Genomic DNA, 12,022 nt, shown 5'->3' with positions numbered 1-12,022 from the left:
AAACAGGGGAAATGCATGTTAGGAATAGATTTTCATTTATTTACATTATTCATTATTTACAATAGCCAAATATGGGAGCAACTTAAGTGCCCATTAACAGATGAATGGATAAAATGGATAAACAAGATTGTTTCATATTTATTGTATATTATAATATATATAGTATTTACACATGTATTTATATATAAAGAAGATTATGTACATATGATTGAGTAATATTCCACTAAATATAATGGAATTTATTATTTAAAGACCCATTTTAAAAAGTAAATAGTCTTGCCATTTGGGATAACACTGATGGACCTAGATGGTATTGTGCTGAACAAAATAAGTCAGAGAAAAACGAATACTATATTATTTTACTTATATGTGGAATCTAAAAACAAACAAATGAACAAACATAACAAAACAGAAACAGAATTATAGATACAGAAAACAAACCAATGGTTGTCAGGTGGTGGTGGTGAAGAAATAGAAAGAGATTAAGATTCAGAGGCAAGTCCCTGAAGTATATTTCAGGCGTTTCTATTAACTGCAGTTTGACCTCCGGAGGGTGGTTTGCAAATGTGATCTGGGCACCTGAAGTGTTTAGCGCCCCATTTGGGAAGCCTGTGTGTAGGAAACAGTCATGAACTTTGAACTGATCCACATCTTCCCCTCCTTTTGGGGATCCCACCAGGCATTCACACCTATAAAAAAAAATCAGTTCACAGTGATCTCAGCTCAGAACCTAACTCCATGTAACATACAAACACACAGCGTCATTTTAAAAGTGGTTTTCATCACCACCGACTATGGCAGCTTCTATTCTAGGGCCCCCGCCATCCTTCTTGCATAATGCAAGTTTCTTTTCGTACTTAAGCCCACATTTATTCACAAAAGACAGGTGCAATGGATCTTTGTTCCATTTTCTGGCCACACTCTTCCGCAGATGGAACTCTCCCTCATTTCTCTCCTGATCAGAGTGAGCCAGAGCTGAGCGGGAACATGGTCCCGGAAGCTGAGTAGAAAATTAGAGAGCAAACACCAGCCAGGCAGAGCATTGGGAACCCCATCTGTCCTGCCTAGCCCCTCTCTAGATATTTGTCCTGGAATTAGGATACTCTGTTGGACAGAGATGGGACCCATGACTGGCCTAGCCACTGCCTCCAAGCTGGGGAAAAAAAAAAAAGAGAGAGCGCTTATCAAATGTTCTGCAAAATCCTCCCCACTCCCTGTGTTTGAGGACAAACACTGAGCCTGCTTGTTAAGAAGGACTACTAGTGGATGCAGAGGGCGAGAAGGTTAGATAACATCCCCAACTCAATGGAGATGAGTTTGAGCAAACTCTGGGAGAGAGGAGGACAGGGAAGGCCAGCGTGCTGCAGTCCCTGGGGTCTCAAAGAGTCAGATACGAGTCAGCGGCTGAACAACAACAGCCACCCTATCAGAGCAGAGGGTCTCAAAGTGTGGTCCTGGGACCCCTAGGGAATCTGCAAGGACCTTTCGGAGGGTCCATGAGATCGACACTATTTTCATAATACTGCTCAAACATTATCTGTCTTTTTCACTCTCATTCTCTCACGAGTGTTCGGTGGAATTTTTCAGAGGCAACGTGACATGAGATATTGCAGCTGAACAAATGCAGAAGCAGGTGTGAGAAACCAGTTTCTGCTGAGTCAGACTGGAAAGAGATTTCCCAAAAGATAAAAACAATGCCACTCTTCTCAATTTGTTTTTGTTTTGGAAAATAAGTTATTTGGGTGAACACATAACATATGTTTGCTATTGCTATTTTTAAACAAGTTCATAAGTAAATATTTCTAATTGGTCAGTTGACATTCTTCTAATGGTAAATATCGACAGATTGAACCCACAGAAACAAAAGCTCTTTGGGGTCCTTGAATTTTTTAATAATGTAAGATGTCTTGAGACCAAGCAATTCCAGAACCACTGAGTTGGATATTACAGCAAAAGGTACCCTAGAGCCCTCAGATAAGAAAAAAGTGATGGGGGTTTTCTCCTGCAGGTTATAATTGAATCATGGGAACGAAGTTCACTGCCTCTTTGTCCCCACTCTGTGGTCTTTCTGCTCCTCTTTCTTCAGTCTCTCCCTCCAGTGGTTACCAGGGAAACCACAACAGCAGATCCTCAAAGCAAAATGCATTTCACTGCCTTGTGTCTAGATCTCAGTGGCCTGTGGCATGCCTTTCAGGACATCTAGATCCAAGGAACTGTCAACTCCACCTGCCTCCATGTCTTTAAAATGACATTTGATCCTCACCCCCTTCTCACATTCCTCCATCACCCCGGAAAACTCTTCGTTTTATACATTTTCATGTCTGTCTTTTTGTTTTCATGTGTTCTTGCAAAATGTGCATTGCTGTTTGGGGGCATTTATGCTATATTTGCACAATTCCTTGTATGGTATCTCTCTCCATTTGTTTCTCAACTTCTTTAAATTTTTAAATTTTATTTTGGAGTATAGTTGATTAACAATGTGATAGTTTCAGGTGTACAGCAAAGTGATTCATATATATTCTTTTTCAAATTCTTTCCCCGTTTAGGTTGTTACATATTGAGCAGAGTTCCCTGTGTTATACAGTAGTGGCTATCTCTTTTATTTTATTTTTGCCATGCTGCATGGCATGTTGAATCTTAGTTCCCAGACCAGGTTTTGAACCTGTGCCCCCTGCAATGGAAGCTCCGGGGCTTAACCATTGGGCAACCAGGGAAGTCCCAGTTATCCATTTTAAATATAGCAGTGTCTACAGGTCAATCCCAAACTCCCTAATGTTACCCACTTTCTTAGCACTGGTGGTAAAGTGTCTTAGAGCAATACCAGTTATATATCTTGTCTGTAATTCTACCTGCTGAGCAGAGCTGCAGGATGGTCATTCATCACATTTTACCTTTTTCCTGTCCACTCCTGAGAAGAGACACTGATGACAGTTTTAAAGCAAGGCAACAAGTTCTTCGATCCTCATCTAGGAGTGGGGTCAGTCCACATTCCCTTTTCTTGAATCTGACCCCGGACAAGCTTGTGACTGCCTCAACAGGTATCGCAGAAGTGATGCTGTGTCTCCCAAGGTCAATTATAAGGCTTTTGCCCAATTCTCTTGGAATATTTGCTCGTGAGACTTCCTTCCCAGGACATTCCCACTTGAAGCATAATTGCTATGCTGTGAGGAAGCCCAACTCACATAGAGAGACCAGTGTATGTGTTCAAGTCAACATCTCCAGCTAAGTGCAGTCTTCAGATCATCCAAGATGGGGCACCAAACATGACTGATGAAGCTTCCAGCTGATTCCAGACCTTAGTCATTAGAGTCACCCCAGCTAAGGCACCAGACATTGCAAAACTTAAAAAATCCATCCCCATTGTGCTTTTTCATTATGCTGACCTACAGACTCCATGAACATAATAAAACATTTTGTGTTTTATGTCACTGAGTTCAGGGTGGTTTGTGTATGTATGTGTGTTAATGGCTCAGTCATATCCAACTCTTTGCAAGCCTATGGACTGTAGCCTGCCAGGCTCCTCTGTCCATGGGATTCTCCAGGCAAGTGGGTTGCCATTCCCTTTTCCAGGGAATCTTCCTGACCCAGGGGTCGAACCTGGTCTCCCATATTGCAGGCAGATTCTTTACCACTTGAACCACCAAGGGAAACCCTGGGGTGGTTTGTTATGCAGCAAAAAATAACCAGCATGCACCTGTCCCGTCCTTACTACTTTGGGCTGGTAACTAACTTCTCCATGCCTCCATTCATGTCCCTGAAAATGGGGATCACCTTCTTTTACCATTGTCAGGAAGATAGGAGAGGTTGTGGCATGTTGGTGCCCAGCAAACCCCCCGCAGCCCTCAGCAAGTCCTACTGAGGTTATGAATCAGCGGCCAGTCGCTTCCAGATCACCCACACCTGACCAAGATCTCAATGGGGGCAGCTTATGCAGAGACCACTGCGAGTCCCCAAACCGAGTCCCCATCCCAGCACCTCGGGTCCCTAACATTCTGCACCCTTTCGTCCTGGCCACTTCCCCAGCCCTCGCTCCTCCACGTCCAGTTTCCCCCTCCCCTGTCCCTCCAGGGTTTGGGGAGACAGCAAGGAACGGGTCCAGCCAGGGACTCTGGAGTCACACGGACCTGACTTGAGTCAAGCCAGCCCTCCTGGGTTCATATTCCAGCCCTGGGTGACTCAGAGCAAGTCATCTACCCTCTCTGAATCTGTTTTCCCATCTGTAAAATGGGTACAATAAGAGCGCCTACACTTGCGTTTAAATAATCAGCGCGCATGTATTGATCTATAAATAATAGTTATCGCTTTTGCTGTTAGTGTTGAGCCCCAGCCCCCTGCCTCGGAGCTGAATCTATTTGAGCAAATTATTTCGTTCACGCTCTTGAGCTCCGGGAAGGCGCCTTCGCAGGTGCGTCAAGTAGCAGCCCTGCAGCGCCTCCTGGTGGTCAATTCGGGAGCCACAGCCCGCGCCTGCAGACACTCCAACCGGCTCATATGGCACAGTCAGACCTTCATCTACTGCTCGCAGAGCCTCCACTATTCCCTTCCCGCGGTTCTGCGACACGGAACATCGCTGAGAGGTGGGCCGAGTGTTGACCGGACACTTGCGACTTCAGGTTCTGACATTAGATCTATCTCCCCGCCCCCCCAGACTGAAGGGGCTGGTGTTGGAGGTTCGTTCGATTCAAGGTGTGGCATCAGGCTCATGTCAGCCCGTGCCACAATCTCACGATCACACATTCACAAAACACTCACACTGGCTCACACGCACTCACACTTGCGTTCACACAAACTAACATTGACACACACTTGGACTGAGCCTACATACATACACACATACGGGCACTCACACACACACACAATGTGCACACACCCCGAGACTCGCCCCACCTACACTCACGGAGAGACACACAGTCGTAACAAATGAAACACGTAGATAAACTACATATGCCTCAGCCCCAAAGAGAAACACCCACATCCGCAACTATAAGCACGTGAACAAAATCAAATCCAGGAGACCTCCATGCAGGGTCCCCTGACCCAGCGACCCCCGCCCCTCGCGCACTTTCACACACACCCACCCCCCGTTAGGAGTCGGGAGGGTCGCGCCTGCCCAGGCACGCACAGAGGGACCCACTAGGTTATCCTTCGGGTTCACCAGGTTCAACCCGGGCCTGCCCTGGGGCGCAGGGATCTCGGACCCCGTGGGCTGAAGGGGCGCCACCGCCAACAGGGGCTGTGTGTGGGGACACTGGGCTGGAGATTCGGTCACGTCCGTAGGCGTGTGTCAGGGAGACCCACCCCGCCCTCGCTCCCACCCTGCGCGCCCTGAGACTCCCAGACTGGGGATCACTCCAAGGTGAGGGGGGGAAGCCTGCCTCAAACCAGGACCCCCGCTGGGTCTCCAGCTAAGGTCCTGGGGGAATGCATGTGAAAGGAAGTAAAGACCACCGGGAGATCGAAAGGAGGGAGGGAGAGAGGGAAGAAAGATCTTTAAGATAGAAACCTTTGGTCCATCTTTCTTCTGTGAGCCATATCTCCCTGTGCCCACCAGAGGGCGCTCTGACGCAGCAAATCCCTAAAGCATCGTCTCGTCTTCTCTCCATACAAAAAGGGATTTAGGACAGTACTGAGGAGAAGCAGGAGGAATACCAATATTCGCCACGTAAAGCCCTACTGCACTCCAGGACGTGTGCGAAGCCCTCTACGTGCCTAACTCAACACAGTAGCTCAAAGTATCCCACAAAGGAGGAAAGTGCAGCTCAGAAATGTTGTTTAACTCTCCCAGCGTCACACAGCGCCTAAACTGCAGAGAAACTTCCAGCTCTGGTCTTGGTGATCCAACAGCCCTCTGCTCCTTGGTCACATCCCTGGCATAATCAGCTCACAATTCCCAGTGGACCTGGCCTTGCCGCTTTCCCCACGCAGTCACACCTTACTCTCACCAGCTCTTCAGGTCTCCTGTTCTCCATCCTGCCACCGAGGTTTTTGTACACTAACCCCTTCAAAAGCACTGTTTCCCTGTCCCTACTTCACAGAAGGTCACCTCCTCCCTTCAGACTCAGGTCAATGTCACCTGTTTCGGGAAGTGGGTCCCGATCCAGGATCAGCTCTAGCTATTTCGACCCTCCTCCCCTGAGGATCCAGCCTTTTCCTTTCTAGCACTCACTTCCGTTTACTAAGAAGGAAGTGGTGATGACATTAAGTCTGCCAGCTTCTGCTTACTGACTCTTGGAACACTTGTTCTTGGGAAAGCGTCTTGGAAAACCCAGCTGCTAAGTTTTCAGAAGCCTAAGCCACACGGAAAGGTCGTGGGCAGACGCTGCAGTTAACCATCCCAGCTAACGCACTGAGAATTTGTACACCCTTTATCTACACTATACCATTTGATGGAGGGTAAAGAACCCCACCCAGAACAGATCCCTTGTAGCAGAAGCTTTAGATCTAATGGTTAAAAGAATCAAATACTGCCACGTGCTAAGTCGCTGCAGTCATGTCCGACTCTTTGCAACCCCATGGACTGTAGCCCTCCAGGCTCCACTGTCCATGGGATTCTCCAGGCAAGAATATTGGAGTGGGTTGCTATGCCCTCCTCCAGGGGATCTTCCTGACCCAGGGATTGAACCTGCGTCTCCTTCATTGGCAGGTGGGTTCTTTACTTCTAGCGCCACTTGGGAAGCCCAATTAAATACTACATATTTGTGATCTGGGCTTACTACGCCCCCAGAAAAGTGAACAAATCCGAAGCCTTTTGGGAATGGTTCAGAGAAGGACTTCACAGGATAAATAAGAAGCATGTACAGACAATTCATAGAACAGTCGACAGAAAACTTGGGTGCATATGCATGTGATGAATGACTCATCTTTTCGTGGAATTTTTTTAATCCAGGGTTGGGTTGTTTTTTGGACGTCACCACAGCATGTGGGATCTCAGTTCTCCAACCAGGAATGCCCCCTGCAGTGGAAGTGCAGAATCCTAACCACTGCACCGTCAGGGTATTCCTGGAAATTTAAAAAAATAAGTCTCAAGTATTTAGATTCTGCATTAATTAGAACTAGGATTGAAACCATTGGCCGCAAGTTTCAAAGGTGCTGATGGGGGGACTTACCTGGTGGTCCTGTGGTTAAGAATCCACCTTCCAATGCAGGGGATGTGTGTTTGATCACTTGGTGTGGAACCGAAATTCCACATGCCTCTAGGCAAGTAAGCCTACACCCTGTATTAAGACCCAGTGCAACTAAATAAATTAATTAAAATAAAAAAAATTTTTAGAACTGCTGATGAGTGTATTTATCTGCTTGGGCTGCCAGAACAAAGCACCACAGCCTAGGTGGCTGAAACAACAGAAATTAATTTTTCTTACAATTCTGAAAGCTGGGAGTCTGAGATCAAGCTGTCAACAGGGGTTGGTTTCTTCTGAGGCCTCTCTCCTTGCCTTGCAGGTAACTTCTTGTGTCCTCATAAGCTCTGCCCTGTGTATGTCTGTGTCCTAATTTCCTGTTCTTATACCACCAGTCCAATCGGATTAGGACCTGTTAATCCAATTTAAGCTCATTTTAACATAATCGCTTCTCTAAGCATCCTATCTCCAAATACAGTCACGTTCTGAGGTGCTGGGGTCAGGATTGCAACATATGAATTTGGGGAATGACACAAGTCAGCACATAACAATAAGAAACTTTGGCCTGGAGAGACTGTTGTGGTTTTATTTTTTTTTGGGGGGGTGCATACCATGAGGCATAAGTGATCTTAGTTCCCCCACCAGGGATTGAACCCACACCCCCTGAATTAGAAGCACAGAGTCTTAACCTCTGTAAGTCCCCTGGAGAGACTGTTGACACAAATATTTCCCAGGCAGGTGGGGGAAGGTTCTGATTAGGTTTCAAGAATGTAAGATCCAAACAAACAGGAACCAGTGCCTGATTGATCACTGCTATGTCCCCATCACCTTGAACTGTGTGTGGCACAGAGGAGAAGCTAAGTGTTAGATGAATGAATGAATAAATGAATGAATGAATGAGAAGATTGTCTATCAGAGGCCACTTTAACCCTACTGGTTTTGGGTTGATCTCTTCTGGAATGTAACTCTTCACCCTGCAGTCATAATTGCTACAAAGCATGTTCTAAATGTTGGGGGTGGGAAATTTTATTTCTTCATTGCATGTTTTTAAAATAGGAAGTAAAGCTCATGCTCTAGCTGCAAATATTTAACTCCCTGATGAAAACACCACTGATCCGGTTATAATTAACTCACTTAGTCCAGAAAGTGGGGAGTCTCCTGGCATTAAGAAATGGATCTGTGTGCTTTTTTTCTCCTTTTATAAGTTTATGCAAATAAAAGGAAAATAAGGTTATAGCAGCTTCATTTTCACATCAGCTACCTGGTCTCTGTGTATATTTGAGCTTGGGAGCCCTGCTCTAGCATAATCTGGGGAGGAACATGGATCAGCCTGGTGTGTCTTGGCTACACGTTACAGATAACCAAACTGACAGCAGACATAAACAATAAGGACATTTCTCAGCTTTTTAATTAAAATTTTGGAGGAAAGAGGCTTCTGGATTTAATTAATCAAGCATGTTACTGAGAACCAAGAATCTATTCCTCCGCTTGTTGGCTTTTGCCTTCTACCTTGTTACCTAATGGTTACAAAATGGCTGCCAAGCTCCAGACATCACCTTCTCACACAACAAGCAAAAAAGTAGGGAGATAGGTATGATGACAGAGTCTTTTCCTCTCATGCCTCTCCTCTTTTATCCAGCAGCAAAAATAATTCCCCAAAGCTTCCAGCACACTCATTGCCCAGAACTAGGTTACCACATACCAGCAGCTGCAAGTGGGTCTGGAAAACAGTGGAGCTGGCCTTTTTAGCTATTACCAGTTCAGTTCAGTCCAGTTCCTCAGTCGTGTCCAACTTTTTGTGACCCCATGGACTGCAGCTCGCCAGGCCTCCCTGTCCATCATCTATTATAGTATCATAGTAATACATGAGAAGAGATTGGAAGTGACTGTAAGATTATCCAATCAACATTATTAATGATTGAGGTGAAGTCATGCACAGTGCAAAAATAATTTTTAAACATCAAAAGAAAGAGAGATAAAGATGTCCCTTCTCTCCTGCACTTTCAATGAGAGGGATTCTATTTTGCATCATAAATCCTTCTAAAGAATCAACTTCAGGCAAGGGGACTCCCTGGCAGTCCAGTGGTTAGGACTCTGTGCTTTCACTGTTAAGGACACTGGTCAGGGAACCAATATCTCCACAAATCACCTGGTGCAGCCAAAGGACAATAAATCAATCAGTAAATCAAATCAGCTTTGATAAATCGACAGATTGAGAATAATCCCAAAACATCCATCTTATTTTCCGTTACAACCAGGAGACTTGAGTGAATTTTTCTGTTACCAACCTCCTTTGTTCTCTGTTTATTGAAGTCTGTCCTGGGAAAGAGACTTTGAACAAGAGTCTGGGAGATTCTCTTAGAAATCGTTGCAATTTCCAAAGAAAATAACCTCTCAAAGAAGCCTAGGTTTCTGATTGGCTGTCTTCCTTGATTATTTGTTGCCATGGTGATAGCAAGACTAAATAGCCTTTCTGTATTTTTCTTTTAAAGAAAAGAAAACAGGTCTTCTCTATCAAATCAGGAAAAGATTACTTCTGTCTTTCCACAAACATTATGAAATAAAGGCCCAAGTCTTTTCTAGACTTGCTTTTAGATAAAGAAATTGAAAGACTCAGACTTCCCTGGTAGTCCAGTGGTTAAGAATCAGTCTGCCAAAGCAGGGGAAATGGGTTCCATCCCTGATCCGGGAGGATCCCACATAACAGAACTACTGAGCTTGCGCTCTAGAGCCCTCTTGCCACAATTAGAGAAGGCCTGAGCACAGCAATGAAGACCCAGTGCAGCCAAAAGTAAGTAAATAAATAAATTTCTTTTAAGAAAGAAATCAAAAGTCTCATCTCAACTAAATTAACAAAAGCACTTAGCAGTGTCTGCTCTTCTACGTGTTGTGTTAGTCGCTCAGTTGTGTCCAACTCTTTGCGACCCAGTGGACTGTAATCCGCCAGGCTCCCCGTCCATGGAATTTTCCAGGCAAGAATACTGAAGTGTGTAGCCATTCCCTTCTCCAGGGGATCTTCCCAACTCAGGGATCTAATGAAATCTGGGTCTCCCACATTGCAGAAAGATTCTTTACCGTCTGAGCCACTAGGGAAGCACAAAATATGGAGATGGAGGTACTGGGGATTGAACCCAGGGCCTCATGCATGCTAAGCATGCGCTCTACCACTGAGCTATACCCCCCGCTGTTTCTCTAGTGGCAAGTATTAATATTAAATCCAGTGTGCTATCTGGTGGTCAGTGGGAGAACAGCAGGATAGTATTTACTGTAAGTTGCTGTAGACACTGTTACGGTAGCTCTAACAAATAATACCGGAGAAGGCAATGGCACCCCACTCCAGTACTCTTGCCTGGAAAATCCCATGGATGGAGGAGTCTGCTGGGCTGCAGTCCATGGGGTTGCTAAGAGTCGGACACGACTGAGCGACTTCACTTTCACTTTTCACTTTCATGCATTGGAGAAGGAAATGGCAACCCACTCCAGTGTTCTTGCCTGGAAAATCCCAGGGACGGCGGAGCTTGGTGGGCTGCCATCTATGGGGTCGCACAGAGTCGGACACGACTGAAGCGACTTAGCAGCAGCAGCAGTCAGTGGTTTGGGGTATATTTCCTGAGCTGCACAACCATCAGCACCATCAATTTTAGAGCATTTTCGTCACCCAAGAGCAGAAATACTGAAGTATTCGAACAAAAACTTGTATATCTATGTTCACTGTAGTCTTATTCATGACAGCCAAAAGGTAGTAACAGCCCAAATGGCCATCAACAGATAACTAAAGTATGCAGCAGACTTTCCTGGTGGTCCAGTGGCTAAGACTCGGGCTCCCAAAGCAGGGGGCCTGGGTTCCATCCCTGGTCAGGGAACCAGATCCCACATGATGCAACTAAAAGATCCTATATGCCACAACGAAGGCCAGGTGCAGCCAAATAAATAAATATTTTTTTTTAAATCCAAAGTACAGCATAGCCGTAGAATGGAATGTTGTTGTTATTTAGTCGCTAGGTCGTGTCCGACTCTTCATGACACCACAGACTGTATCTTGCATTGCAGGCAGATTCTCTACCGCTGAGCCACCAGGGAAGCCCTCCAGTGGAATATTATTCGGCCATAAAAAGGAACGAAGGACTGATACATGCTACTTCTTTTTGCCCCCACCATCCTTTCTGGCTCTCGCTTTTCTGACCCTATGGACACCTTCCTAGTAAATCTCCTGCGTTAAATTTTCTCCGTTCAAAATACTTAGAGTAGCTTCTGTTGAGAAGCTGCAGCTCTACAGAGTTCAGTTTCCATGTGTGTGCTTTTGTTGTGTACATAACACAGCTGGAAAGAGAGTAAGATGAACAGCGGTTATTATGGCAATGCCTCAACCAGAGAAGAATTTGAGGAAAATAGAACTTTTTCTCAACCTCTACCCACTCAGGCTGATCTGGGACAAAATCCCTTGTTCAGGAGTGTTTAGGGGTCAGAGGTGAACGAGAGGTGTGTGTTAGTCTGTGGGCCACTGAGACTATGGGCAGAAGAAGGGAACTCAATGTTTTAGTCTGCTTAGGCTTCCATAACAAAATACCCTCAATTGGGTGGCTTTAACAATGGACATATATTTTCTCACACTTCTGGAGGCTGAGAAGTCCAAGATCAAGGTGCTGCTTTTTTTCTGTGGTGTCAACCCAAGAGATTCAGAACCAGCCCTTTAACATGCAAGTCCCCAACTATTAACCAAGGGAGTGTGAAAAAGTGATTTGAAATTTTTAATAAAAATAATGTTTAAAATGTAAAAAAAAAAGGTAAGGCTGTTCTTTCTCCCCTGCAGCTAGCTACATACAGAGATGCTGTTTTGCATAATAAACCATCTAAAGAATCCATCCCATAAGGAAGTAAACTGAGAACACCAATCTGGTTTTCCT

General features: G+C 45.3%; 1 non-coding gene across 1 annotated transcript; it reads right to left on the bottom strand.

Moving 5' to 3' along the window:
* Positions 1–10,228: 10,228 nt before the first annotated feature.
* Positions 10,229–10,300, bottom strand: TRNAA-AGC (transfer RNA alanine (anticodon AGC)). The gene has a single exon. It is a non-coding gene; the product is annotated as a tRNA-Ala (tRNA).
* Between the last annotated feature and the right edge of the window lie 1,722 nt (positions 10,301–12,022).

Source organism: Giraffa tippelskirchi, chromosome 7 (genome assembly GCF_054371585.1).
Source record: "Giraffa tippelskirchi isolate mGirTip1 chromosome 7, T2T-mGirTip1v1.2.pri, whole genome shotgun sequence".
NCBI classification, from domain to species: Eukaryota; Metazoa; Chordata; class Mammalia; order Artiodactyla; family Giraffidae; genus Giraffa; species Giraffa tippelskirchi.
The sequence above is the reverse complement of the archived record's forward strand: the minus strand, read 5'-3'. Positions and strand labels throughout refer to the sequence as shown.